General features: G+C 43.3%; 1 pseudogene; it reads right to left on the bottom strand.

Moving 5' to 3' along the window:
* Window positions 1-717: 717 nt before the first annotated feature.
* On the bottom strand, window positions 718-1,374 carry LOC114887432 (annotated as a pseudogene).
* Between the last annotated feature and the right edge of the window lie 5,709 nt (window positions 1,375-7,083).

Genomic DNA, 7,083 nt, shown 5'->3' with positions numbered 1-7,083 from the left:
GTAAACATACGAAAAGGTGCTCAAATTCATTAGTAGTTAGAGAAATGCAAATTAAAGTAATAATGAGGTTATTCATTACCTCTACCTGATTGTTAGAAAGAAACAGTAGTGCCAACTACTGGGATGTAGAGAAAAAGGTACTTGCATACTTTGCCAAAGGAAATATGAATTATTTCAGTCCTTTTGGAAAGAGATCTGGCAACTTCTTCTAAAAATAAAAATATCTTTTCTTCAACCTAGCGTTCTCTTGAAGACTTTCTTTTATACAAATGAACCCATCCTGATTTGAAAGGATTTCTGTAAGCTACTGTGTTTTTTTGTTCTCTCTCTCTCTTTTTTCTTGGCTACAGAAAGCTTTATTTTTCCCATTTGGTCCAAGGCTTGGGAGAGGGCTCCAGGGCAGTTAAAAAGCTGCGAGAGGGCTTCCCTGGTGGCGCAGTGGTTGAGAGTCCGCGCGCCCATGCAGGGGTCACGGGGTCATGCCCCGGTCCAGGAAGATCCCACATGCCGCGGAGCGGCTGGGCCCGTGAGCCATGGCCGCTGAGCCTGCGCGTTCGGAGCCTGTGCTCCGCAACGGGAGAGGCCACAACAGTGAGAGGCCCGCGTACCGCTAAAAAAAAAAAAAAAAAAGCTGTGAGAAGCTGCAGAGACGGGACTGCAGGCAGAAGCCCTGACGCCAGAGGGGCTCCTCAGAGGCCGCTGGGCTCCAGAGGCTCGCTAGTCACGATTGAGGGCGAGCCTTTCAAAGAGATACTCGTCCAGCCCAGCCTGGGGATCAGCCAGCCTGCGGAGGTTGGTCAGGTGATCGCCCATCTTCTTGACGGCTTTTACCTGCTCATCTAGGAAGTGGCTCTCCAGGAAGTCACAGAGGTGGGGGTCTGCGCGGGCAGAACCCACGGCATGCAGATCCAGAAGGGCCTGGTTCAGGTTCAGGTTCAGGCTCTCCCTGAGAACGGCGGCTTCCACAGCGTCCTGGGTTTTACCCCACTCATCTTGCTATGGCTTCTGCCCGTCCTGGAAAAGGGCGTGGCAGCCGCACTGGTTTTGCATTTTCTAGAGACGCTGGGCGCCCTCGTGCGTCTGCTCTGTCAATTCATGGAAAAAGTGGACCATGCCCTCCAGAGCCACATTGTCGCGGTCAAAATAGAAGCCCAGAGAGAGGTAAGTGTAGAAGGCCCGGAGGGGCACGTTGGCCAGGCGATGGACAGCGGCCTCCACCCCAGGGGAAAAATTCTGACGAATTTGGGAGCTCATGTTAACGGGTAATAAGGAGCTAAGCTCAGAAAATGGTGTTAGCTGGTCCTGGAGGCCGAGGATAGCTGAGTGGCTGGTTCCCGAGGTTGCGACTGGCAAAAGGGTTGGAGGGTGGTTGGAGGCTGGAGGAAGGGGCGTTGCTGGGTCTAATCTGGTCAAACACCGCGGAAGTAAGAGACAGAGCCGGGGACTGCCGAGTGCACTGCAAGACTAAGATATTGTTGAGTGAGAAAAACAAGGTGCCAGGAAATGTAGATAATATGATTCAATTTTTATAAGAGAAAACTTCCCTGGAGGTCCAGTGGTTAAGAATCCGCCTTGCAATGCAGGGGACGCTGGTTCGGTCCCTGGTCGGGGAACTAAGATCCCACATGCCTCGGGTGCAACTACTGAGCCCGCGCACCACAGCGAAAGATCCTGCGTGCCACAACAAAGACCCCATGCACCAAGGGGGGAACGCGGCAGTGGGTGGGGATGGTGGTGTGCTGAATTGGGCGATTGGGATTGACATGTATACACTAGTGTGTATAAAACTGATGGCTAATAAGAACCTGCAGTATAAAAAAACAAACAAAAAACCAACTAATACTAAACTTTCTTTGGGTTATTTGTATGGAAATATGTTAATATAAATGTTTCAGATATTACATGGAATTTCTAAAAATCTTAAAAAAAGACCCCATGCAGCCAAAAAATAAATAAATAACTATTTTTTAAAAAGTCAAGAAAAGATAATATGATTCAATTTTTATAAGAGAAACAATGAAAAGCTTCCCCCACTCTGAATATGAAGGTGTGAGATTATATAAATATGGAGAAATACATGGTCAGATTCATGCTAGGTTATTGACATGAGTTTTCTGTGGTTTTGCATAGAGAGGGGAAGTTAGTAAACCAAATATAATGTCATCAACAATTTTCTGTGCAATATATTTACTTCTTTTTCCAATTAAAATTTTTATTTTACTGAAATTATTTGTCTGAAGGTCAATTTTTTTTCATATATATTTTTTGACAAAGACTCAACTAATTAGCAATTTTTTTCCTACCTAGCTTGACTGGTTATAACTTTTGCTACTGTGAGTTTTCTTTTTGGCCATAACTTTTTGTTTGTTTTTCTTTTTTTTTTGGCCACACCACAGGGCTTGTGGGATCTTAGTTCCCCCACCAGGGGTGGAACCAGGGCCCCCGGCAGTGAAAGCGCTGAGTCTTTTTTTTTTTCCCCTAAATTTATTTATTTTTGTCTGCATTGTGTCTTTGTTGCTGCGCCTGGGCTTTCTTTGCGGTGAGCGGGGGGCTACTCTTCGTTGTGGTGCACGGGCTTCTCATTGTAGCAGCTTCTCTTGTTGCAGAGCATGGGCTCTAGGCGTACAGGCTTCAGTAGTTGTGGCATGCGGGCTCCGTAGTTGTGGCTCACAGACTCTAGAGCGCAGCCTCAGTAGTTGTGGCACATGGGCTTAGTTGCTCTGCGGCATGTGGGATCTTCCCGGACCAGGGCTCGAGCCTGTGTCCCCTGCATTGGCAGGTGGATTCTTAACCACTGGGCCACCAGGGAAGTCCAAGCTCTGAGTTTTAACTGCTGGACTGCTGGGGAATTCCCAAGGCCATTAGTTTTCATAAGTACAATTCCCCTGGATCAAATTATCAGATCAAAATTTTGAGTTCAAATTTTACTGTTTTCAGTAATACCTAAAAGATGTGATTCTTTTAGTCATTTAAAAATCAATAATAGATTTTCTTGTTTGAAGCTTTTGCCATTGCAATTTTTGTTTTAGATAGATTATTTCTGCAAGTAATATTTATTATGAATTGGATGTGTTAGTGACTTTATATTTCTTGGCCCAGAGCACAAAGCAAATACGTAGAGCAAGGATGTCAGATCTAAACGCACAATGGGATGAAAATATCTTTGAGTTCGAAAGTTAGGGTCAAAATGCTCTTCTTTGTGCCTGACGTAGACTAAATGCTTGGTAATTACTAATTATTATTACTTGAAAGTATAAATCAATCCTACTCTATTTAGCCATCCTACACTCTACAGGGTTTGTGGCTGAGATTAGGGAGATGACAGTTTGTGCAGAGCCGGGCCAGGTGTCAACAAGGTACCCTTACTAAGTGAGGCAGGCCAAGCAGGAGATGCAGTGGGACCTGGAGGTAATGCTCCAGGCTAAAGGGACGTTTGCTACTCAGCTTCCGCTGACTGTGGGTCCCATGTTGCCATATCCTTAGATTTTTTAACAATCTGAAAGTTCACATTTTCAGGTGAAATCTGATATTTAAGCATTGGTGGATAATTTGAATTTTATGAAACATGTAATGGGCCAACATTATGTAGTTTCAGTGAAACACGTCTGCATACTACTTTTTTTTTTTTACACCTTCATTGGAGTATAAGTGCTTTACAATGTTGTATTACTTTCTGCTGTATAACAAAGTGAATCAGCTATATGTATACATATATCCCCCTATCCCCTCCCTCTTGAGCCTCCCTCCCACCCTCCCTATCCCACCCCTCTAGGTGGTCACAAAGCACCAAGGTGATCTCCCCGTGCTATGCATACTAGTTTCTGACTTCGGTGCGGCTCAGCCCAGGGCTGTCCTCATGTTCCCAGTGTTGGAAAATGCGACCTATTAGGAAAATGTCATCCTCTGTCTGCAAAGTCCCTCCTGCCAAGGAAATTTGGCTGTAACCCCAGGGTCAGATAAGTCAGGTGTGCCCTTGGTCCAGATCTGAAGGATAGAGATGAAGGGAAGTGTGCTGGGGAGGGATTTGTCTAGTTGCACCCCATAGACTCCCCCACGTATTTCAGAGCACCCCCTTGAAATAGTAGCATGGGATGGTGGCTGTCCGGCAGCAGGTGGCAGCATTAGAACAAAGATTGGCCATGCTAGACCCCATGATATTCTCAATTCCTTCCTTATTTGTATATGAATAAGGGAAGGAGTAGATTACCCCAGATCAGTTTTAGAGGGAAGAAAATTATTTGCCATACATTTTGAATTTAAAAAAAGATTTAAGCCCCTACTATATGTCGGCCTCTGGGCTGTGCATTTTCTCAACACTCATCTTGTTTAAGCCTCACAGCCTGTCATGCAGGCAATTATTTCTCCTGTTTTAAAGTTGGGGAAATTGAGTTTTAGAAGGCAAAAGGAATCTGCCCAGGGCTGTACTGTTTCTAAGAGGCAGAGTTGGGCCTGGAGCTAGATCTTTGACTCTTTTCATGAAATCACACCTGTCACTACCAGCCTTGTAGTCGTGTTGCTGTCTCAATCCTGTTGACGTTTTGCCTGATTGATGCTCTTAAGAAACTCGGACTGTGTTCTGGGACAGAGAAAGCCAGCATGGCAGAGTACATTTGCCCTAGATGCCAGCCAGGTGGTTATGCCCCAGAGCTGGTGGTTGAGAGAAGGTGAATCCTATTACGGAGAAACATCACATTTATGGTCTGGAGGATGGATGTAGAAATTTGATGTGTTTCTCTTTTTTTTATGTAAAAATTCCTGTGACAACAACAGATTACCTTTTCCCTTTCTTCTTATTGTTCAAAACGTTGGCATAGAAAATACGTTATCTAAGAAGTTTAATATTTCTTGTGATGAATGCGAGGGGCTGGCCATCATTCCAGCCATTTGGTAATTGAAGTTGGAGGATGTTTGCACGACAGACCTACCCTCAGCTATTTCGTATGGTGTCAGACTGTGTTTGATTAACAAAGATTAATCTCCTGATTTTGTATAAATGGCTTAAGTCTGCTAAAAATTTTGCTAAATAAATCAGATCAACTAGCAAATTTCAGATTTTTTCTGGCTTAAGGCAGTGTTGAGTAGAGAACAGATTCAGTACTGTTCCCCTCTTCCTGTGTGACCTTGTGCAAATAACTCATTCTTCATTGATAAAGCAGGGGATGGATTGAATGACATCACAGGCTTCTTCCTGCTCTGCAGTCTGTCACTTTCTGGAGTCCCCATGGATCTGTATGGGAACATAACTAAGCCCCCTTCCACGAAAAGGAGCTGCAGAGGTGGGCACAGGGATTAGATAAGCCCTTCCACCTTCACAGGAATGATCCCAAGTCACTGGCTAGTTAGGAACCAACGAAAAAGAACACTATTATGGCATTTAAATAGCATGAACTTGAAATCAGACAGTTCTGATCCAGATCCTGGCTTCACTGGTTAATCTTTGGCAAAATCTGAATCTCTCTTTTCTTGGTAGATAGCTAAAGATTTGCTGTGAGTTTTATTTCTTTTTTATTTTTTTATAATTTTAATTGGAGTAGAGTATAATATAGTTACAATGTTTGTTTCAGGTGTACAGCAAAGTGAAACAATTATACGTATACATATATCCACTCTTTCTTTAGATTCTTTTCCCATATAGGTCACTACAGAGTATTGAGTAAAGCTCCCTGTGCTATACAGTAGGTCTTTATTAGTTATCCATTTTATATATAGTAGTGTGTATATATCAATCCCAATCTCCCAATTTATCCCTTCCCCCCTTCCCCCCTGGTAGCCATAAGTTTGTTTTCTACATCTGTGTCTCTATTTCTGTTTTTTTAAAAAATAAATAAATTTATTTATTTATTTATTTATTTATGGCTGCGTTGGGTCTTTGTTGCTGTGTGCTGGCTTTTCTCTAGTTGCGGTGAGTGGGGGCTACTCTTTGTTGTGATGGGTGGGCTTCTCATTGCGGTGGCTTCTCTTGTTGCGGTGCATGGGCTCTAGGCACGTGGGCTCAGTCGTTGTGGCATCCGGGCTCAGTAGTTGTGGCTCACGGGCTCTAGAGCACAGGCTCAGTAGTTGTGGCTCACGGGCTCAGTTGCTCCGTGGCATGTGGGATCTTCCCAGACCAGGGCTGAAACCCATGTCCCCTGCACTGGCAGGCAGATTCGCAACCACTGCACCACCAGGGAAGTCCTCTATTTCTGTTTTGTAAATAAGTTCATTTGTACCATTTTTTTTTTAGATTCCACATATAAGTGATATCATATGATATTTGTCTTTCTCTGTCAGACTTACTTCACTCAGGATGACAATCAGTAGGTCCATCCGTCTTGTTGCAAATGGCATTATTTCATTTTTTTTATGGCTGAGTAATATTCCATATGTACCACATCTTCTTTACTCACTCCTCTGTTGATGGATATTTAGGTTGCTTCCATGTCTTGGCTATTGTAAATAGTGCTGCAATGAACATTGGGGTGCATGTATCTTTTTTTTTTGACTTGAATAATATATATATATATATATATATATTTATACAGCAAGTTCTTATTAGTCATCAGTTTTAACACATCACTGTATACATGTCAATCCCAATCGCCCAATTCATCACACCACCATCCCCACACCCCCACGGCTTTCCCCCTTTGGTGTCCATACGTTTGTTCTCTACATCTGTGTTTCAACTTCTGCCCTGCAAACCGGTTCATCTGTACCATTTTTCTAGGTTCCACATACATGCGTTAATATACGATATTTGTTTTTCTCTTTCTGACTTACTTCACTGTGTATGACAGTCTCTAGACCCATCCACGTCTCAACAAATGACCCAATTTCGTTCCTTTTTATGGCTGAGTAATATTCCATTGTATGTATCTACCACAATTTCTTTATCCATTCATCTGTCGATGGGCATTTAGGTTGCTTCCATGACCTGGCTATTGTAAATAGTGCTGCAGTGAACATTGGGGTGCATGTATCTTTTTGAATTATGGTCTTCTCCGGATATATGCCCAGAGGTGGGATTGCTGGATCATGTGATAGTTCTATATTTAGTTTTTTTAAAGAACCTCCATACTGTTCTGCATAATGGTTGTACCAATT

This window comes from Monodon monoceros, unplaced genomic scaffold (assembly GCF_005190385.1).
Source record: "Monodon monoceros isolate NGI ecotype Baffin Bay Population unplaced genomic scaffold, NGI_Narwhal_1 Super_Scaffold_7, whole genome shotgun sequence".
Lineage (NCBI taxonomy): Eukaryota > Metazoa > Chordata > Mammalia > Artiodactyla > Monodontidae > Monodon > Monodon monoceros.
This window is presented reverse-complemented; position numbering and strand designations above follow the sequence as displayed.